Source organism: Hypanus sabinus, chromosome 18, assembly GCF_030144855.1.
Source record: "Hypanus sabinus isolate sHypSab1 chromosome 18, sHypSab1.hap1, whole genome shotgun sequence".
Classification (NCBI taxonomy): domain Eukaryota; kingdom Metazoa; phylum Chordata; class Chondrichthyes; order Myliobatiformes; family Dasyatidae; genus Hypanus; species Hypanus sabinus.
In genome coordinates this window covers 57,165,056-57,188,660 of record NC_082723.1, presented here as the reverse complement: position 1 = coordinate 57,188,660, position 23,605 = coordinate 57,165,056, and the positions used below count along the sequence as shown (strand labels likewise).

General features: G+C 40.8%; 1 long non-coding RNA gene across 1 annotated transcript; it reads left to right on the top strand.

The window, feature by feature from the left end:
* Positions 1-5,553: 5,553 nt before the first annotated feature.
* On the top strand, positions 5,554-23,307 carry LOC132407616 (uncharacterized). Its single transcript, XR_009516537.1, has 3 exons — positions 5,554-8,894; positions 12,801-13,343; positions 17,483-23,307. It is a non-coding gene; the product is annotated as an uncharacterized LOC132407616 (long non-coding RNA).
* Positions 23,308-23,605: the final 298 nt, after the last annotated feature.

The following is a 23,605-nucleotide window of genomic DNA, read 5'->3' as shown; positions in this document are numbered from 1 at the left end:
TAACCTTGACCAGTTTTTTCCATCAATTTTAACATTCAAATCAGATTCCCATTTTTGTCTTGATTTATGAATTCCTGATTTAATTGTCTGATTTTGAATCAAATTATACATACAAGATGTAAATTTTTTAATATTTCCTTTCTAAATTAATATTTCTATTTCACTAGGTTTTGGTATCAACATTGTTTGACCCAGCTTTTCTCGTAAATAGGCTTTTAATTGAAAATAACAGAAAAGAGTGTTATTTGATATTTTATATTTATGTTTTAATTGATCAAACGACATCAATATACCTCTTTCAAAACAGTCACCTATATATTTAATCCCTTTTTGGAATCAATTCTGTAAAAGTTTATTATCCATTGTAAAAGGAATAAGCCTATTTTGAATTAAAGTTATTTTTGCTAATAAAGATTTCTTTATCTCATTGTCCATATCTCATTCCATAAATCAATCAAGTGTCTTAATATAGGAGATTCTTTTTTTTCCTGTATCCATTTGGATTCCCCTTTATACATAAAATCTTCTGGTATGTTTTCTCCTATCTTATCTAATTCTATTCTAATCCATGCCGGTTTTTCTTCATCAAAAAAAGACGCAATAAATCTAAGTTGATTTGCTTTATAATAATTCTTAAAATTTGGAAGTTGCAACCCTCCTAAATCAAATTTACATGTCAATAAATGTTCGACTTAGATTAATACAATATAATTTTTTACATCAATTATATATTACACCACAGAAAATAAATAGATTAAATTCAAATATGTCTGACCAATGTTTTCGATGTAATCAAGAAATTGGTACTTTTTTACATTCTACTGGGTCTTGTTTTAAAATTCAACCATTTTGGATAAATTTAAGACTTTTATTGGAACAAGTTACTGGAGTACAACTCCCACATAGACCACTATTATTTTTATTAGGAGACATTGGAAGGGATAATACCGAAACTTAAATTGAATAAGTATCAGAAAAAATTTATAAAAATTGCATTAGCAGTAGCCAAAAAAGTTATCGCAGTTACTTGGAAATCTGATTTATATTTAACTATGGATCGTTGGAATAATGAAATACATAGTTGTATTCCACTTGAAAAAATTACGTATAATCTAAGAAATGAATATGATATATTTTAAAAAATTTAGTTCCATTACTTACAAAAGATAGGATTAAATACATAGGTCCTTTGAAGATAAAATTATAAAGTAATTGGGGAAAGTAAAAATAAATAACAAAATTATTTTGAACTCCATGGAACATGTGGGGATCCTCCAATATCCAGGCAATCTTTCTCTTCTTTCCTTTTTTTTTCTTTCTTTAGACAAAGGTTAAGGGGGGGGGAGGGTTAATATTACTTTTCTTACTATTTTATCATCACATTTATTCTTTGTAATTTCTAAAATTTAATAAATAAAAAATAAAAAAAATTAAAAACACAATGCAGATACTATATTTGCGCAAGAAAATCATATACGGAAACAGGATGAGGACAGATTTTTCCAATTTTGGAAAGGACCTTTGTACCACTCGCTGTCAGATAGTAAAATAAAAGGCGTTTCTCTATTTCTTAGTCCTAAAATCCCTTTTGTACACTTTAATACTATTACTGATTCGATTGAAAGATAATTAATTGTTACTGGTTTATTATGCGAGCAAAAAGTAGCTCTGGTGTTTGTGTATACACACCTAATGTAGATAATTCTGATATTTTTTTAAGAGACTTTTTTTCTGAGCTACCGAATTTGAATGAATATAAGTTGATCATGGGTGGTGACTTCAATTGTTTAAATCCGGCGATTGACAGGTCATCAACCAATCCATCGCTTCCTAATAAAGCGGCGGCCTGTATTAATCCTTTTTTATTAGAATATGGCCTAGTCGATATCTGGAGATATAAACACCCCAATGATAAAGATTTCTCTCTTTTCTCACATGTTCATCATAAGTATTCTCGAATTGATTACTTTTTGTTAGATACATGTTTGTTATATTCCGTTGTTGAGTGTGTGTTTGACATCATTGCGCTCTCAGATCACGCGCCTTTAAAGTTAACCCTGAAGCTTTCGGTTAGCTGTTTGAAAATGTCACAGTGGAGACTGAATCCCGTATTGTTACATGTTCCAGCTTTTGTTAGTTTTATTAAGGAACAAATTTTTATATTTTTTGAATTTAATACAACTGAAGGAATGTCAAACCTGGTTATAAGAGACACATTGAAATATTTTCTTAGGGGACTGATAATCTCATATTCAGCAGCTTTGAGAAAGAAAACTAAAGTGGAATTGTCAGTGCTAATTAATAAAATTAAAGAGATAGATAAAGCATATTCAGTTAAACCTTCTGAGGATCTGTATAAGTAAAGGGTCGAACTTCAATCACAGTATGATTTTCTTCTGACCTTTCCCATTGAACAGCAAATTTTTAAATCCAGAAGTTTATTTTATATACATGGGGAAAAATCTGCTAAGCTTTTGGCGGGTCAGTTAAAAGCTGGGATGGTCAGAAGACAGATTTTAAAAATTCGTAGACCAGATAGAATTGAAACTTTAGATCCTTATGAAATTAATAAGATATTTATGGATTTCTATTCTAATCTTTATAAATCTGAATTCATTGATAAGACTATTACTATGAATAGATTTTTGCAATGGTTAAATATACCTCAAATTTTGACTCAAGATGTTGATATATTAGATGCACTATTAAACAAGAGGAGATAGCCAAGGCTATATCCTCTATGCATTTAGGGAAAGCTCTGGGACCCGCTGGTTATATGGTAGAATTTTACAAGACTTTTCATGAAATGCTTATACCACATCTTCATCAAACATTTACAATTCTATATCCTCTGGGAACCTCTCAAAAACTTTTTATGAGGCATTAATTTCATTGATTCTTAAAAAAGGAAAAGACTCACTGGAGTGTGTATCCTATAGACCTATTTCTTTATTGAATGTAGATTTTAAAATTTTCTCCAAGATTCTAGCTAATAGACTTGAGAATATTTTGCCTAATGTTATCTCAAATGATCAAACAGGATTTATTAAAAATAGGTACTCACATTTTAATGTTTGAAGATTGTTAAATATCATTTATTCCCCCTCAGTCAAAGAGTCTGAATGTATTGTATCTCTGGATGCAGAGAAAGCCTTTGATAGGGTGGAGTGGCCTTATTTATTTCAGGTTTTGAAGAGGTTTAATTTTGGCTCGGGATTTATTTCCCGGATTAAATTGATTTACCATACCTTGGTGGCTGCGGTTATAACTAATAGTCAAAAGTCTCCTTATTTTAGATTATATAGAGGAACCCGCCAGGGATGTCCTCTTAGTCCTTTATTATTTAATTTGGTTGTAGAACCACTTGTTATCACCCTTAGGGATTCTAATTCTGTGCAGGGTATTAACAGAGGGGATAAATTACATAAGATTTTGTTATATACAGATGATTTATTAGTTTACATTTCAAACCCATTACATACACAACCAAGAGATTATGAGAGGAATACATTTGCAAGACAAAGGGAAAATATGAAATCATTGGGGACTAAATAGTGAAGAATTGTACAAATGTCAGTTGAAGGATGGGATGGCAATAGGACAATTAAAAGATAGAAGAATGCCAAAGATTTTCAGGAAATATTGAATGATTAATTTTGCTTCAATACTTAGAAGTAAGATAAAACAAGGTAACATGGTAAATGGTAGGGCATTGAGGAATGCCGTAGAACAGAGTGATCTAGGAATAATGGTACATAGTTCCCTGAATCTTGTGTGGATAGGGTGGTGAAGAAAGCTTTTGGTATGCTGGCCTTTATAAATTAGAGCATTCAGTATAGGAGTTGGGATGTAATGTTAAAATTGTACAAGGCATTGGTGAGGCCAAATTTGGAGTATTGTGTACAGTTCTGGTCACCGAATTATAGGAAAGATATCAACAAAATAGAGAGAGTACAGAGGAGATTTACTAGAATGTTACCTGGGTTTCAGCACCCAAGTTACAGAGAAAGGTTGAACAAGTTAAGTCTTTAATCTTTGGAGCGTAGAAGGTTGAGGGGGGAAATTGATAGAGGTACTTAAAATTATGGGGGGATAGATAGAGTTGACGTAGATAGGCTTTTTCCATTGAGAGTAGGGGAGATTCAAACAAGAGGACATGAGTTGAGAGTTAAGGGGCAAAAGTTTAGGGGTAACACAAGGGGGAACTTCTTTACTCAGAGAGTGGTAGCTGTGTGGAATGAGCTTCCAGTAGAAGTGGTAGAGGTAGGTTCGATTTTGTCATTTAAAAAAAATTGGATGGGTATATGGACAGGAAAGGAATGGAGGGTTATGGACTGAGTGCAGGTAGAAGGGCCGAGATGGCCTGTTTCCATGCTGTAATTGTTATATGGTTATATAGTTATAAAAAAGAGCACTCCACTAAATCGCTCTTAGCAGCAACAGAAATGCCCCAGTATCTTGGTGTGAGCGGACAGGTGTTGGTGAAGGGCAATGAATATTGTAGACAATAAGGAAAGGAGCAGATGGTGCTGCATAGGTTGACTCTGTGGTTAAGAAAGCATATGGTGCATTGGTCTTCATCAATCGTGGGATTGAGTTAAGGAGCTGAGAGGTAATGTTGCAGCTATATAGTACCTGGTCAGACCCCACTTGGAGTACTGTGCTCAATTTTGGTTGCCTCACTATAGGGAAGGATGTGAAAACCATAGAAAGGTTGAAGAGGAGATTTAGAAGGATGTTGCCTGGATTGGGGTACATGCCTTATGAGAATAGGTTGAGTGAACTGGGCCTTTTCTGCTTGGAACGATGGAGGGTGAGAAGTGACCTGATAGCGGTGTACAAGATAATGAGAGGTATTGATCATGTGGATAGTCAGAGGCTGTTTCCCAGGGTTGAAATGGCTAGCACAAGAGGGCACACTTTTAAGGTGCTTGGAAGTAGGTACAGAGGAGATGCCAGGGGTAAGATTTTTTACACAGAGAGTGGTGAGCATGTGGAATGGGCTGCTGGCAACCATGGTGGAGGCGGAAACGATAGGGTCTTTTAAGAGACTCCTGGATAGGTGCATGGAGCTCAGAAAAATAGAGGGCTATGGGTAAGCCTAGGTAATTTCTAAGGTAAGGACATATTCGGCACAGCTTTGTGGGCCGAAGGGCCTGTATTGTGCTTTAGGTTTTCTATGTTTCAATTACAATGAGTGACAAGTGCTGCAGCAGGGCGGCATTGATACAAGTCATGACGGTACAGCTGTGTGAAGCACAACACTGATTGGCTGCACTGCTGCAACGTTATAATGGGAGCCAAAGGTAGCAACTAAATTTCAGGGAAAAAATGAGGAACGACTGTTTCATTCACTTATTGTTTAATTATTTTTTTAAATTGCTTTACTTAGATTACATAAGCACACAGGCAAGCAAGACAAGGAGGAAGCAGAGACACTGATTCCATTGTTGATGTGGACAGGATATTATATATTTTTGAAATGTTACAAAATCATGGTGTTATCTTTCACTCGTTCAATCTGTGTATCTTTAAAGTGAAGACTGACTGGAGTCAATTGTTATTGGAGCGAACCAGCACTGTTTTCCAGGGTTCTGCCCTGTGTCCCGAACGGACACGTGGAACTGAGAAGTTTGATGTTTTCAGTCACTGATCAGAACTGTAATTTCAAATATCAATCTTTAATTTTTAATCATTGGGGCTGGAATAATTTTCACAACTTGCACTTGAGGTTGAAGTAATTCAGTGTCTCACTGAGCCATGAGCAGAGATTTCTAACTGAGAAGCAGGAATTTCACTTGTTAAAGCAGCATTGTATTTCAGAGTTTCAGCATTCTTTAAACGGTCCTTCTCTTCGAGGTGAATGGGATCGATTAAACTGCAATAGAGACAAAACAGATGAGTTAACCCTCCTATAGCATTTTGGTCTTGTATTACACCAGGTCTGTGTAACGAGTCCCACAGTTCTGTATTACACCTGATCAAAACAATGAACTGGTCAGTAAGAACCAACACGCCAACAATTCCTTTCATCACACAGATGCTGCTCAATCCCCTGCATTTCCACAGCAAACTGTTTGTCTCTTGTTTCTGCCTAAGTTGCCGAATTGTCTCTTGTATCTGTTGTGGGCTGATATCCCATGCTGGTAACACATGCACCTTGTTGTGGAATACAACGTCATTTATTACACCGAAACCATGCAGCAAAATCCCTCGTAATAGCTCTGTATTGCAATGAAATCATTTATTATTCCTTGTAACATTAGTGAGAAATCTGTGTATTAACAAGGGAACAGAAACTGAATGAGACTTTCTAAATGCTGCTTCCTGACTGCATGGGCATTGATTTGAAGACCTTCACAGAACAACAAGGATGTCCACCGATGTTAAACAGTGAGTTGGTATCTGCCCTAGGGGCTCTCTGGAGTTGAGCATCACAGGAACATTGGATGGACACCACAACGGAACATGTTTGAAAGTTGCAATGAGAAGGGATGTGTAAGCCGAGTGGCCATAGACGCATCAGCGTAATAGTACGCTGCAGAGCAACAATGCTATTGTAGTGATCAATCTAGTCAATTGCCCACAGCTGCTCTTGGAGTTATTCCTCTTTGATCCAAGGTGGATGACCTCAGACTTTGCCTTCCATCTGAATGAGCTTTGCCCACGAACGACCTCTATCAGTATTCTGTTCCTAGCTATTCCACCCTCCAATAACCGTTTCCTTTTCCCCATAACTTGCTGCGTTCCTCACACATTTACCCTTCAGTAAATATTTGAATGACATGTTCAGCTCTGGGTTGGGGGAGCTGCGAAAGTCCAGTACTTACCAGAAGTTCAGCAGATCACTCAGCCAGAACAGCAAGTTTGTTTAATTTATCTTTGATCATGTTTTCTGAAATAAGAGATAATATTATCTATTTGACAAATTCAATTTAAACTTTTTTTTTAAGTTGCAGTTTCTTTAATCGATGTACCGGACACTTGCATTTCTGGAGATACCTCCAGTTTGTCTGGTATACGTTATACACCGCAATAGTATATGAGCAAATACTACAACTTCCTCTCGTAATCTCGAATCAAAAAATGACCCACAGATAATCTGAGTTGTCACAAGGTTCTGACATTGCTACCGTCAGTCACGGACTGCGAGCTTTATGCCTGTGTGTAAAGGGGAAAGAGAATTGTTGTTGAACAAGACTTCAGTTCCTTTAACAGTAACGCGCAAAAGGCACTGAAAACTTTCAGAAGTGAAAATATCCCAGTTCCCATAAATGTCTCCTCTCCACGTTTCTGTGAAGCTTCCACTGGGCTCATTGCTCAGACAACATGCACACAGAACCCTATCACCCACCAGCTAATGAATGCCACTCCCTAAACTCCAGGTACCCTCCATTAGATTGGATCCATTCCCCAGTATCAAGTGCATTCCAGAAATGTCCAATTCTGCCATGATGCTGATCTCCATTGCCCCAAATGTCCATCCTTAATCTTCACATCACTGTTGATTTCCATGCATTCAAATTTCTTTTTTTAACATTTCCATAAAATGTATTTCAGACATTGTACATATATATCATATATGTCACAAATCTCCACATAGTATTTATCTGAGGTATATACTTATAGAAAAGAGTGGAAAGAAAAAAACAAGCAAAAGGAAAAAAACTATGTACAAGTAGAGAGTGATCTTTTTTTAACAACATTTTCATTAATTTGTGAGAATAAAATCAGGGCTATGAGGCATTATTTAGTTAAACCATTTTTCCCAGTATGAATCAAATTTTTCCAGTTTATGATTAACAGGTGCTGTTATCTTCTCCATTTTGTAAATGTCCATTGTAATTTCCATCCATGCATTTAAAGTTGGGCTCTCCTGTGATAACCATTTCCTAGTAACAGTCTTTTTACCAGCCACCAACAGTATATTCATTAAATATTTATCTCTTTTCAAACATTCTTGAGGTGTATATCCAAAATATATGGTTTTACTCTCCAAGGGTATTTCACATTTAAAGATGTCTTGTAGGGCATTGTGTATCCCGCTCCAATAGTCTTTGATAACAGGGCAGTCCCAAAAAATATGATGATGATTTGCATTTTGATTTCCACAATTTCACCAGCAAACAGGGAGGTTACTACCATAATGGGATTTCTGAGAGGGTGTAATAAAATATTTATCAAGTTTTTCCATCCAAGCTACCTCCATTTCTGTGAACTGGTACACTTCCATTGATACCTCCATATTATTGTCCATTCTTCCTCAGATATAATTATCCCTCCTTCCTTCTCACATTTAGTTTGAATGTATGAAGTCAATAGTGTTTGAAGATTTGACAACCCTTTATACATGCTTGAAATGATTCTACTACTGTTATCTGAATTATATGCTTTTCTAAATAGTTCTATCAAGCATGTACTTGCCTTGGTTACATTTTTAAGTGTCTTATTAACATATTGTCGCATCTGTAAATAGTGATAAAAATCTTGTTTTTCTGATAAGTGATTCTCTTTAAGCATTTCAAAATTGAACAGTGTTGCTTCTTTCATTATGTTGCAAAGAACTGTTATTCCTTTAGCTGTTCTGTCCTTAAATCTAGCATCCAATTTATTTGGTGTAAAATCCGAGTCATATGCACACCATTTAAGAACTGCAATATCTTCCTCTAGATTATATTCTTTTATAGTAGTTTTCCATATGTTAAGAGTCAATTTCACCCATAGGTTATCAATAGTATTTATGTACCTTTGCAGCTTGTTATCAGCCAAAATTGCTTGTATGGGGATGGGAAGTACCCGCTCCTCAATGTTTTTCCATTGAGCGTCATATGATGGGTTACACCAACATATCACAGCTCTCAACTGTGCTGCAAAATAATAATCTCTAAGAGAAGGTAGGCCCCATCCCCCTTTTCCTTTGCTAATTACAAAGTTTTGAGACAAATGCTAGGCCTTTTTCCCTGCCAAATATACCTTGATAACATCTTGTTCCATTCATTGAATTGATTATGATTAATCTCAATTGGTAGGGTCTGAAAGGGATATAAGAGTCTGGGAAGTATATTCATTTTAATAGACTCAATCCTTGAACTGAGACTGAAAAAAGGAATCAGGTTCCTTCTTGTCATATCTTCCTTAATTTTTTTATAAAACGGCTGATAATTGCATTCTGATAATTTTGCCAGATCTTTTGGCATAATGATGCCCAAATATTTGAAAGACTCTGTGTGCCATGCCCAGGGATATCTACTTTTAATTTCTCTTGGTGGGCTATAATAATATGAAAATAATTGGGTTTTATCTATGTTGATCTTGTATCCTGCTAATTGACCATATTGTTCAAGGATTGCATCAATTTAGGTAAAGAGTATGTTGGTTGCCCTAGATAGATCAACATGTCATCCGTATAACAAGCCAATTTATGCATGCTCTGTCCTTTTAATAGTAATTCCCCTGATATCTTCATTTTGTCTGATGTATTGAGCTAATGGTTTGAGATATAATGTGAAGAATAGTGGTGATCATGCACAGCCCTGTTGCGTGCCCCTTTCTAGGGTAAGACTATTTGATAAATATCCATTGATTTGATTTTAATCCCAGCAGTAGGGTTGTCATATAGTGTCTGTATAGTTTTAATAATTGTGTCTTGGAAACCAAATCTATGTAAAACTCTGTAAAGAAAATTCCAATTAACCGAATCAAATGCCTTTTCAGTGTCCATGATTATCACTATTGCTTTGATTTTATTTTTTGTATGTGATCCATAATGTGAAGTGTCCTTTGTATATTGTCTTGTGTTTGGCGTTGTCGTATAAAACCTGTCTGATTGTTGTGTATCAGTATGGGTAGAAACTCCTCTAATCATTTGGCCACGATGGAGATAAATAATCTATAATCTACATTAAGAACAGATATTGGTCTAAATAACCCGCATTTCATTTTATCCTTGCCTTCTTTCAGTATAGCTGAGATTATCGCTTCCTTCCAACTGGGTGGCATTTGTGCCTTTTTTAGAGCCCAGTTCAGTGTGGGGAGTAAAACAGGATTTAACTAATTTATATGTTCTTTGTAACACTCTGCAGTACACTCATCTGATCCTGGTGACTTGCTTAATTTAAGCCTACTAATTGCAGCTTTTAATTCAACTTCAGTTATGTCAGCAGTCATCATTATATTTTGTTCTTCGATTAAAGTGGGTAACTCTAGAGAATTCAAGAAGGTGTCAATGTGGGTTATGCTTCCCCTGGGAAATTTGGAATATAGAGTTTTGTAAAACACTTCAAAAGGTTCTTGAATTTCACTTAGCTTATTATTTTATCATTTTCATTTTTGGGTCCCTAATTCTATGAACTGTATTTTCTGCTTCATTCATTCAAATTTCAAAGGAAATACTTACTGATTCCTGTTCCGATTCTCTTGAAAAAATCTTTCACCTTTCCACGTCTCTGCAGCTTTTCATCTGTTGGCCAATGAAACGAGAAAGAATGTGAGGTGACCCACGTTAGTGTTCAGAGTTCTGTACTTGCTACACTGTCACTATGTGTCACTGAGCACTGGGGTTTGCAGAGTAACGGAGCAAAGTTAGAGCCACAGTGACATCAGAAAATAAATAATCCCACATTTCATTCTTTCTTTGGCAGAGCCTTTAAATAAAATACCACAATGTGCCCAAGAATACCAGTGTGTTCCACTCTTAACTAGCCCTCTTCCCCCAGTGCAGGGATCAGTTCAGGGGCATTTTGGGATGGAGAAGAAATGCTGACATTGCTCTCTGTGTCACCTGGCATCAATAAACAAAACTGATGCACATGAAGTTTCCGTATTCTGCCCACACCAAAGATCACATCTGGACCAGGAGGAGACTGCTCAGCCCCTCACCCATTCAGTGGGGTCCAGGCAGCCCGTGCATCTCATTCCCCACAGATCGAACTAACAAGATGCAACTGAGGTCACTCTCAGGATCAAACTAGTCCAGCTTCCTTCCTTCCTTCATCCTCACAGTCTCTCAAGTTATTTAAAGTTCAGCATCTTACTGCAGATTCCAACACTGCTCCCGGAATGCCACTGTGATGCTGTGGAGTCCCCGCAAATGTTCTGGGCAGAAGCAACACTCAGGCAGTGGGTTCCATCCGGTCTATCAGTGGATTCTCGCTATTACTTTTACATTTTATTCTCCTTTGCCTCTTGGTCCCAATACTTTCTAGAAACTCAAGTTTGAATTGACAGCAATTAACCTTTCAAGCTGAACATGCATGTGACGTGGTAGGAAAATGGAGTGTCTGGAGGAAGCCCAGGCCATCAGTGAAATGATACAAAACCCACACAGAGACCACTGGAGGTCAGGATCGAACTCGATTCATGAAGCCATGAGGCTTCAGCTTCACTAGCTGTGCTAAGCCACAGTTTCAGAGGGACCAACCTCTTCCTGAAGATATTGTCCCATTGCAGACTCTTACCCAGATTTCCATTCAGTGGTTCACGAACCTGGTACTGGGAACCAACCAGCTCCCGCAGTGCCTCTTCTGTAATAGACAGAGAGCAATGTGTTGTGTTCAGTTGAGCTGATCACTGTGATTGTTTCTACATTCAATACAGACAGCTGGGAATCTTGGCTGTTTCCTCATTAGATTACCCTGAACCTGCTGCACGGACTGAAGCCATTTGGACAACAGTTGAGAGTTCGACACATCTCCCTCCCCTGCCTCCCTCCCGCCTCATCTCCCCCCTCAGAACATTGTTCTACTCCTTTGTCTCTCCAGCATCAGGTTAAAAACATCAATGTTACCCGCTGTTGTAGATGCTGCTCCCAGAGTAGAGCCGGGGAAATGGTGGGAGGGGAACCTCACCTGTCACTGTCAGCACAGGGAGAGGCAGAAGGGGATGTGAATACTTACGCAGTTCTCACATGTCGAGCTCCCTCAGGGCAGAGTCGGACTCGTACTCCTCACGCTGGGCCTCCTCTGGAATATATACAACAGGCTGTAAGGTATCCTGACCACTCAGAGTTGACTATTTCTGAAATGGCTGCCTGTCCCTCTGTTAATGTTCCCCACTGAGCTGAATCCAGAATGGACAATGAACGCATGGTATAACAGCAAGGTGAGTAATGAACAGTTGGGAAGGTGGTGAAAAGACACAGAGTCTCTGCCAGGCTGGTGTCTTATTAGTGAACCAGCACCAATCTACACCACAACATTAGTGAACATCACCAGTTTCCTGTGGACCTGCATCTGTGACTCTGATGTCATTTCAGTATCCAGCACCTGTTGTCAGGCCTGCACAAGCTGGAACCACCTAGTCTCCACCCAGATAACAGGAGTCACCTAACACTCATTTCCAAGTCTCCTCTACAATTCCTGTCACCTTCACACTTTCACCAATGGACTGGGTCATCAGTTAAAGACTGACTTCTTGTTAATTCTATTTTCCACAAATTGTGTGTCCACTTCCTCCACCCCACCCTCTGAACTGTTGCACTTGGATCACCCACAGCCTTGGTCAAAGATGACTGTTCTGTTCTCTTGTTTCTAAAACTTGGGCAGTGCAGGAAGTTCAATGTTTTTCTCAGGTTTGACAAAAGACAGAACCAATCTTTGAAGCCTGTGGTCTCTGCCCCACTGTTGACCTGTAAACTCTCTCTCCATCTATCCATTGTTCACTTGTCCAGTAACTTTATCCCTTCCGCCAATTCCACCAGAAATGGAAACATTATTGTGGACAGCCTCTCCCTTTTCCCACCACACTGAAAGCAACAAATAATTTGTCTGATTGCTACCTTGTGCTGTCTGTATGTTATTCAGAATTTCAGATTGTTCAGTGACTCCATCCATCTCAATGATAAATGAAGTTGGGATTTGTTGGAAGGATGAGCTGCTGTTTCTCCCAAACACATTCAGCACCGCTGAACACACTGAGGTTGGAGCAGAGGTGTCGTCCTTCTTTACTGCCCCGGAGAATGGCAACATGGACACGGACTGTAACTTGGGAGGTGCAGCTACATTCTCTCATCACCTCTGCCAGCCACGCTCAATCCCTGAGGATTCAATACTGGGCTGGGGCTTGAGTGAGACTGGACTGCACAGGAAGAGAGAATCGGTGTTGGAGTCACTCACCTGCCCCAGCAGAATGGAGGGCAACCACAGACAACATGACCAAAAGCCCGAGAAGGGAGAATGCCTTCATTATTGCAGCTGTGATGTCGAGTGGTGAGCTGCCGTTCCTCCCGTCCTTTAAATACCCTCCTCTCATCACATCTCAGAGCTGTTCCTCCCCACCTCAGATTCCAGGAATATCTTTATCGTTTGTCACACTGATAACCACCAGGTTGTGGTTTTGGATTCCAGGTAATAATCAGTTGAGATAATGTCACACCTCAAATATCTCCCCACATAATGTAAAAGCTTTTATTGTTCTTCCATTTCTTATGTCTGTTCTTGTTATTCAAATGAAGAAAACGGCTGATCTGAGAGAGTTAGGGGAATATGAACAGACCCAAGAGTGCAGTGCTGCTGAGGGAAGGGGGGAAATTGTGATTAAAATAATCCCAGGTTCACCACGGCTTCAGACACACCTGAGGTGAAATCATAGAGGTTTGTCTCACATAAGACCACCTCCGGATCAGTTACAACACTTTTCCCTTTCCTGCGTCAGTGTTCCTCACTTTTCCCAGACTCAGTCTCAGGTTCCCACTTCACCTCAGGGTAACTCCATCCGTCCTCGTGCCCACCTCTGGAATGCTTTGAACTCAGTCAATATGGGTTTGCTGCCCTGACCTTGATCTTGATATCACTGAGAGCTCGTCTTACTTAAGGAAAACAGTTTCTCTGCTCAGAACCAACTTCTTCACCCCACATTGTGGATCGGTCTGTGTACTCACTGTTATATATCCCTTCTTGCCCCAGTCTGTGATCCAATGGGACCCACCTTCACCAGCTCTGCTTCCTCATCCACCCCCCCCCCCCCCCCCCCCGTCTACCCACATTCACACTGCACCACACCACAGAGAACATTGGGACTGGTGTGACCCAGGACCAAACTTCAAACCCCAGTGATCAGAACTGCATATACTGTAAATATTGAACTGTTTAGGCAGTATCTGAGGTGTGAGAGAGACGTAATTATTCTGGTCCACATCAACAGATCTTCAAAAACCAGATCCTTTTCAGCTCCAGGACCAAGTATTTCACCAAAACAAAATCAGGAACCCAAAATTAGTATTCATCATCTCAGATAAAAAAAATTCCATATTGAACCAAGCACTTTTATCTGCAGAGTGGTCTCCTCCACACAAGGAAATCCTGTTCTCCGAACTCCTGTCCCATATATTCTCTTGTATTTTTCTACAACACCGGAAGACTATTGGACCCACAGTGTAAATGCAGGCTGTCTCATTAATCTGATTACGCCCATTTCACAGCAACATAATCACTGTCTCTCAATGTCCAGCAATTCACCCCAAATTATCCTTCTTACCACTTACACCAGGGCTGATTTACAGGAACCAATTAACCTCCCAGCATTCACTTCTCTGGGATGTGGGAGAAAACCAGATCACCAGGAGTAAACCACAGAGTCACTGGGAGACAGTACAAATCCGCACAGACAGTATCAGGGTCAGGATCTAACCCGTCTCTCTGGAGTTGTGAGATTAAAGAACTAACGTCAGTCACTGAAACCATCACTGCTTCATGTTGTATTACATTCTCTTGTATGAGATTTCAGTCCCAGTATTGGTCTTCATCTCCCTGTAGGCTTCATCCACACTACCCCCACAGCCTCTGACAGATTTCATTTCCAATACATTCCTCAGCTGGCAACTTGGACCTCTGATCAGAATGAATCCTCTCCCACCCTTCTTCGTCCACCCCACTGGCTTTGGTGACTGACTCGGAAGATCCTGTCTCACCAACCCTGCTTCTCTATTTCCCTCCACCTTTCAAACCCTCTCATTTGTGAACATTTCCCATCCTCCCTCTGTTCACTCTTCCTACACTGTCCCTCGGTGCCTCTGTGATTCTCTATCCGATTCCCTGCAACATGTGACACCAGTGATGCTGTGTCAATGTCCACTGTCAGTGCTATTCACCGGTTCATGAACATCAACTCCCCACCATGAAGAGTCAAAACTTCCACAAAGTGCAGAGGAGCCATCTTCTGGAAACAAGCACCAGTGAGCAGTTTCACTGTGTGAAGACCAAATTTTCCATGTGTGACTGAAAAATGGAGGGCCAATGAGAGCACTGGGCAGTTAAGAGTGAAAGACACCAAATGATGCTGCAGGGTGTTCATTTGCTGCCGGGCAGTTTACATTTGTACCTAATTGTAAACATACTAGAATGTTGATCATACAATTTACAAGGAGATGAAACAGGAAATAGTTGGCAGGCCAGGCAGCATCTGTAGCAACTGCAGAGTGGGTTAAAGTTTCATGTTGAAGACACGTCATCATAATTGGTTCCACAGATGCTAAGAACTAGTGTTCCTGGAATATTGTTATTTTTCACTGCAGTGAGGGTCTTCAACTCCCATTAATCGTGTGTTTGGAGGCTGGTTGTTTGACGATAGCTGAACACCAATTTTTCATGAGTAAAATGTCCCTATAATCTTTACCAGTTTATGTTTATAATGAATTATTCATTCTGCATTCACTTCACCTGAACTGAGGAAATAAAACTAAATTAATTTTTTGCATAAATTTGATTGTAAATCAGAGATATGTACAATCCATATTGAACTTATTCAGTATTACTGTGTGCACCAGGTGTTGTACATCAATGGACCTTGTGTATCTGTTTGGATAACCCATGTTCTGGTGTGCTTCTGCAGGGTGAAAAAGAACGTTGTTATAAGACTGTATATGAACGCTAATAGCGCAGGTTATGTTATAAGATCAGAAGGCCATAAGATATAGGAGCAGAATTGGGCCATTTGGCCCTATGAGTCTGCTCTGCCATTTCATCATGGCTGATCCATTTTCCTCTCAGCCCCATTCTTCTCCCTTCTCCCCATATCCCTTCATTCCCTGACTAATCAATAATCTATCAACTACTGCCTTAAATACACCCAATGACTCGGCCTCCACTTCCATCTGTGACAACAAATTTCACAGATTTACCACTCTCTGGCTAAAGAAATTTGTCCTCATCACTGTTCTAAATGGATGTCCCTCTATTCTGAGGTTGTGTTGTCTCCCGCCATAGGAAACATCTCCACATCAACACTATTGAAGCCTTTAGGTTTCAATGAGATCCCCCTTCTTTCTTCTGAATTCCATTGAGTAAATGATGATGAGCCATCAAATGCGCATGGCCAAGTGGTTAAGGCTTTGGACTAGCGAACTGAAGGTCGTTAGTTCGAGCCTCAGCCGAGGCAGCGTATGTGTCCTTGAGCAAGGCACTGAACCACACACTGCTCCTGCACGTTTATGGCCCAGTGGCGGCAGTTGGTGCAGTATGGACAAGACAAGACAAGACAAATGCTGCAATAATTTTCATTAACGTTCACCGAATGCTTTCCAATATCAGCACATCCTTTCTTCAATAAGGGCCTAAAAATATTCGCTGTACTTCAAATAAGGCCTCACCAGTGCTTTATCAAACCTCAACATGTTTGCTTTTATATTCCGGTCCTCTTAAAATGAACCTCACATTGTATTTGCCTTCCTCACTACCAATTCAAACTGTAAATTAACCTTCAGGGAATCCTGCTTGAGCACTCCCAAGTCCCTTTGCACCTCAGAATTTTTAATTTTCTCTCCATGTGGAAAATAGTCTGTGCTCTTAGTTCTTTTACCACAGTGCATGACAATACAATTCCCGATACTGTGTTTCATCTGCCACATGTTTGCCCATTTACCCAAGTCTTTCTGCAGCCTCTCTGCTTCCTCAAAACTATCTGCCCTTCCACCTATCTTGGGATTGTCCATAAACTTGGCCACAGAGCCATCAATTCCTTCAAATCATATAAATCATTGATATATAAAAGAAGCGGTCCCAACACAGACCCTGTGGAACACCACTAATCACTGGAAGCAAGCAGAAAAGGCTCCCTTTATTCCAATTCATTGGATCCTGATAATCAGCTATTCCTCTATCCATGCTAATAACCTTCATCTAATATGACGGGCTCTTAACTTGTTAAGCAGCCTCGTGTGCATCACCTTGCCAAAAGCCTTCTGAAATTGCAAATACACAAAATCCACCAATATTCTTTTGTCCATCCTGCTAGTTATTTCTTCAAAGAATTCCAATAGATTTTGTCAGGCAAGATTTTCTCTTCAGGAAGTAATGCTGACTTTGGCACATATCTCCAAGTACTCCAAAACCACATCCTTAACGATCAACTCCAAAATCTTCCCAATCACTGAGGTCAGACTGATCTCCATTGCCCCACATGTCCATCCTTAATCCACACATCACTGTTGATTTTCATTCATTCAAATTTCAAAGGAAATACTTACTGTTTTTGTTTGTTTGTTTTTCAGACTTCCTCGAGGAAATCAATTAACCATTTATGTTTCTGCAGCTGTTTGTCCATTGGCCAATGAAACGAGAGACAATGTGAGGTGACCCTCATTAGTGTTCAGAGTCCTGTATTTGCTACACAGTCACTATGTGTCACTGAGCACTGGGGTTTGCACAGCAATGAAGCAAATTTAGAGCCACACTGACATCAGAAAATAGATACTCGCACATTTCATTCTTCCTTTGACAGAATCTTTAAATAACACACCAGAGTAGGCCCTAGAATACCAGTGTGTTCCACTATTAACTAGCCCTCTTCCCCCAGTGCAGGGATCAGTTCAGGGGCATTTCAGAATGGTGAAGAAATGCTGACATTACTCTCTGTGTCACCTGGCGTCAATAAACAAAACTGATGCACATGAAGATTCCGTATTCTGCCCAGACCAAAGATCACAACAGGACCAGGAGGAGACCGCTCAGCCCCTCACCCAATTCAGTGAGGTCCAGGCAGCCCGTGCATCTCACCCCCTACAGACTGAACTAACAAGATGCAACTGATGCCACTCTCAGAATCAAACAAATCCAACTTCCTTCCTTACAACATTCAACATAGAACATAGAACAGTGTATGTTCTTTGGCCCACAATGTAGTGTGGATTTTTTAACTACACTAAAATCAATCTAACCTTTTCCTTCCCTCTCACATAGCCCTCCATTTTTCCTTCATCCATGTGCCTATCTGAGAATCTGTTAAATGTCCCATCAGTGTAATGATAGAAATTTCACACTGACAGCACTGGACATCAGGATCAAACATGGGTAATGAAACCATGAAGCTTCAGCTCCATTAGCTGTGCTAAGCCACAGTTTCAGAGTGACCAGCCTCTTCCTGAAGATATTGTCCCATTGCAGACACTTACCAATTTTCCATTCAGTGGTTAGCAAACCTCGTACTGGGAACCAAACAACTCCTGCAGTGCCTCTTCTGTAATAGACAGACAGTGATGTGTTGCCATTGAATTGAGCTGATTCCTTATGTTTCTACCCTGAATCTGCTGCACAGACTGGAACCATCTGGACCACAGTTGAGTATTTGACACATCTCCCTCCCCTGTCCCACCCTGCTTCATGTCCCCCATCAGAACACTGTTCTCCATTGTCTCTCCAGTGTCAGATTAAAAACATCAATGTAACCCATTGTTGGAGAAGCTGTTCCCAGAGCAGAGCCAGGGAAGTGGTGGGAGGGGAACCTCACACATCACTGTCAGCGCAGGGAGAGACAGAAGGGGATGTGAATACTTATCCAGTTCTCGCATGTCGAGCTCCCTCAGGGGCAGAGTCGGACTCGTACTCCTCACGCAGGGTCTCATCTGGAATAAATACAACAGGGTGTAAGGTATCCTGACCACTCAGAGTTGACTATTTCAGAAATGGCTGCCTGTCCCTCTGTTTAATGTTCCCCACTGCACTGAATCCAGAATGGACAATGTGTGCATGGTATAACAGCAAGGTGAGTAATGAATAGATGGACTGTGGTGTAAAGACACAGTGTCTCTGCCAGGCTGATGTGTTATTAATGAACCAGCACCAACTTACATGACAACATTAGTAAACATCACCAGTTTCCTGTGGACCTGTATCTGTGACTCTGATCTCATTTCAGTATCCAGCACCTGTTGTCAGGCCTGCACAAGCTGGAACCATCTAGTCTCCACCCAGATAACAGGAGTCACCTACCACTCATTTTCAACTCATCACCTGCAGCCTATTTAAAGCTTGCTCTCATCCACAATACTTGTTCTTTCATACGAATCAGCCAGCCTCAACCATTTGCTCCTCATCATCTATTACCTTGTTTCCATGTCAGTGTTGAGTGTCTGTTCTCTCTTGCTTTGTGGCCCCTCATAGATTGTAATTTTGCAGTTTATTATTAAATTGATCAATCCCCACGAAATAGTCTCTGTTGCTCCACATTTGGGTCAAGTCTCCTCTACAATTCCTGACACCCGCACACTTTCAGCAATGGACTGGGTCATCTGTTAAAGAATGACTTCTTGTTAATTCTATTTTCCACAAATTGTGTGTCCACTTCCTCCACCCCACCCTCTGAACTGTTGCACTTGGATCACCCACAGCCCTTTGTCAAAGATGACTGTTCTGTTCTCTTGCTTCTAAAACTTGGGCAGTGCAGGAAGTTCAATGTTTTTCTCAGGTTTTACAGAAGACAGAACCAATCTTTGAAGCCCATGGTCTCTGCCACACTGTTGACCTGTAAACTCCCTCTCCCTCCATCCATCCATCCATCCATCAGTAATTTGTCCAGTAACTTTATCCCTTCTGTTAATTCCACCAGAAATGGAAGCGTTGGCGTGGACAAACTCTCCTTTTTCCTCCCACACTGAAAGCAAGAAACAATTTGTCTGATATTGTGCTCTTCAGGTATTATTCAGAATTTTAGATTGTTCAGTGACTCCATCCATCTCAATGATAAATGAAGTTGGGATTTGTTGGAAGGATGAGCTGCTGTTTCTCCTAAACACATTCAGCACTGCTGAACACACTGAGGTTGGAGCAGAGGTGTCGTCCTTTACTGGCCTGGAGAATGGCAGCACGGACACAGATTATGACTTGGGAGGTGCAGCTACATTCTCTCATCACCTCTGCCTGCCATGCTCAATTCCTGAGGATTCAATACTGGGCTGGGGCTTGGCTGAGACTAAGCTGCAGAGGAAGAGAGAATCAGTGTTGGAGTCACTCACTTGCCCCAGCAGAATGGAGGGTGACCACAGACAACACGACCAAAAGCCTAAGAAGGGAGAATGCCTTCGTTATTGCAGCTATGATGTTGAGAGATGAACTGCCATTCCTCCTATCCTTTAAATACCCTCCTATCATCACATCTCAGAGTTGTTTCTCCCCACCTCAGCTTCCAGGTATATCTTTATTGTTTATCACTCTAGTAACCATCAGGTTTGTTCTTGGGGCTCCAGATAATAATCAATCGAGACAATGTCACATCTCAACTCCTTCCCCGTAAAGTCTAGAAGCTTTTATTGTACTCCCATTTCTTCTGTCTGTTCCTATTATTCAAATGAAGAAAGCAGCTGATCTGAGAGAGTCGGGAGAATATGAATCGACTCAAGAGTGTAGTGCTGCTGAGGGAAGAGGGGGAAATTTTGTGACTTTGGTGACTGACCCGGAAGAGCCTGTCTCACCAACCCTGCTTCTCTATTTTCCTCCACCTTTCAAACCCTCTCATTTGTGAACATTTCCCATCCTCCCTCTGCTCACTCCTCCTACTCTGCCCCTCGGTGCCTCTGTGATTCTCTATCCGATACCCTGCAACATGTGACACCAGTGATGCTGTGTCAATGCCCACTGTCAGTGCTATTCATAGGTTCATGAAAATAAACTCCCCACCACGAGGGGTCAAAACTTTTCAACAACGTGCAGAGGAACCATCTTCTGGAACCAAGCACCAGTGAGATGTTTCCCTTTGTGAATGCCAGATTTTCCATGTGTGATTGAATGATGGAGGGCCAATGAGAGCACTGGATGGTTCAGAGTGAAAGACCCCAAATGATTCTGCAGGGCATTCATTTGCTGCCGGGCACTTTACATTTGATCCTGGTTGTAAATATACTGGAATGCTGATTATAAGATTCACAAGGAGATGATGTAAGAAACACTGGGAAGGCCAGGCAGCATCTGTAGCAACAGCAGAGTGGGTTTAAGCTTCATGTTGAAGACACGTCATCATACTTGGTTCCACAGATGCTAAGGACAAGTGTTCCTGGGATGTTCTTACTTTTCACTGCAGTGAGGTGTCTCAACTCACTTTAATCATGTGTTGGGAGGCTGGTGCGTTTGATGATAGCAGATGCAAATTGTCCATCAGTGAAATGCCTCCACAAACTTTCAGATAATGTTTATAATGAGTTATTCATTCTGAGTTCACTTTAGCTGAAATTATGACATAAAACCAAGTTAATTTTTCATAAATTTGATAGGAAAGCAGAGATATGTACAATCTATATTGAACTTATTCAGCATTACTGTGTGCATCAAATGTTGTATATCAATGGACCAATGAGAACAGGGTTGTGTATCTGTATGGATAACCTGTGTTCTGGAGTACCTCTGTAGGGTGAAAAAGAATGTTGTTATAAGAACATATCATCATCAGCAGATGCCATGCCCAGCTTGAGCTTTGACTGCCATGGCCCACACACTCCTGTTTTGGGTCAAGTGGATCAATTCATTGGTATTCATTTCCAGTTTTCTGGCTGCTGTCTGCATCATCATTTGTCTTTGCCTTCCTCTTGCTTTCTTCCCTTCAATCTTTCCCATAATTACCATGCATTCTAACTCCTCTTTCCTAATCAATGTCCAATGAAGTCACATTGCCTTTTCATAATCTCATACGTCATTTCTCTTTTTGTGCTTGCTCTGTTCATGACTTCCTCATTAGACATTCGTTTTGTCCATGATATCCTTTACATCCTCCTCAAAAATCACATCTCTGCTGCTTCAATTTGTTTCCTCATGTTACTAGATATTGTCCAACATTCTGAGCCATATAGCATCGCTGGATAAACGTAATATTTCAGTGCTCTGAGGTGGATTGTCATGCCTAGTTTAGTGTTGGTCAGTATACTCTTCATTCTTGTAATGGTGTCTTTTGCCATCGTTATTCTTCTTTTGGTGTCCATGTCGCACCTGCCATCTGATGTCACCCAGCTTCCTCAGTAGCAAAAGGACAAGACCCCAAAGCCTTGACTTGGTCTTGCGAGAGCAGGAACACAGAGCCTTGGTCTTGAGAGGGTCAGGAACACAGAGCCTTGGTCTTGAGAGGGTCAGGAACACAGAGCCTTGGTCTTGAGAGGGGCAGGAACACTGAGCCTTGGTCTTGAGAGGGGCAGGAACACAGAGCCTTGGTCTTGAGAGGGGCAGGAACACAGAGCCTTGGTCTTGAGAGGGGCAGGAACACTGAGCCTTGGTCTTGAGAGGGGCAGGAACACAGAGCCTTGGTCTTGAGAGGGTCAGGAACACGGAGCCTTGGTCTTGAGAAGGGCAGGAACACAAGGACATGGAACACAGAGCCAGGACCCCACCTTAGGAACAGGACTTGGGGCCGGGGCTCTACACAGAGTCAGGACCCCACCTAGCGAGCAGGATGTAGGACTGGGACTCGTACACAGAGAGACGGTTCCCAACACAAGGTAGCAGCAAATGGCCAGTCCTACCTAGCAAAGGTGTGGACACAGAGACAGTTCTAAACAACGATAGACATTTCCTTATCTAGACACAGCAAAGCTTTGTTTTTGCTCTGGTGGTAGAACTTGACAGCGATACAGGCGAGGACACAGGCAAAGCTTCAGGAGGAAGGTGAAGGGAAGGGAAGGGAACAGTCCTGCCTCAGGGTAACGGCAAAGACAGCCTGGCTTACCCAACAGAGGCAAAGACAAGAAGAGGCAGATCCAACCACAGCATAACAGGAAAGCCAGCCTAACTCACCCTAGAGGTAAGGACAGGATACTGATGAGATGAACCACCAACCACACTTGAACTCAGGGCCACTTAAATTCCCAGCCCCAAACAAGCATCAGGTGCCTATGATTACGCCCAACTGAAACAAGTGACAGCCAGAAGTCCCGGAGTCTGGAGTCCATGGACTGGACCGTGAACCAGAATGCGGACTTCACGGACCAGACCATGATAAGTTCTTCCTCCCTACTTGCAATTAACACTGAGTCATCCACATATCTAAAATTATTGATGTTTTCACCTCCAACCTTGATTCCCAAGATGTCTCTTATTTTTTGTGATATTGTTTCACTGTAAACATTAAACAAATCAGGGGAGAAAACTTACCCTTGCCTAATGCCTCTCTTGATTTTCGCAAACCGACTCACTTCTCCATCTATTCGTACAACGGCAGTTTGTTCCCAGTACAGATTTCTGATTAGGCGGAGGTCTTTTGAATCCAGATCTAGAGTTTCCTGTAATATTTCGAATAACATTGTGCTTCACTTCATCAAATGCTTTTGTGTAGTTGATAAAACAAACAAACAAACAGATCTTTTTGCACTTGAATAGCTCATTCTGATAGTATCCTTAATATCAATATCGTGTTTCTTGTA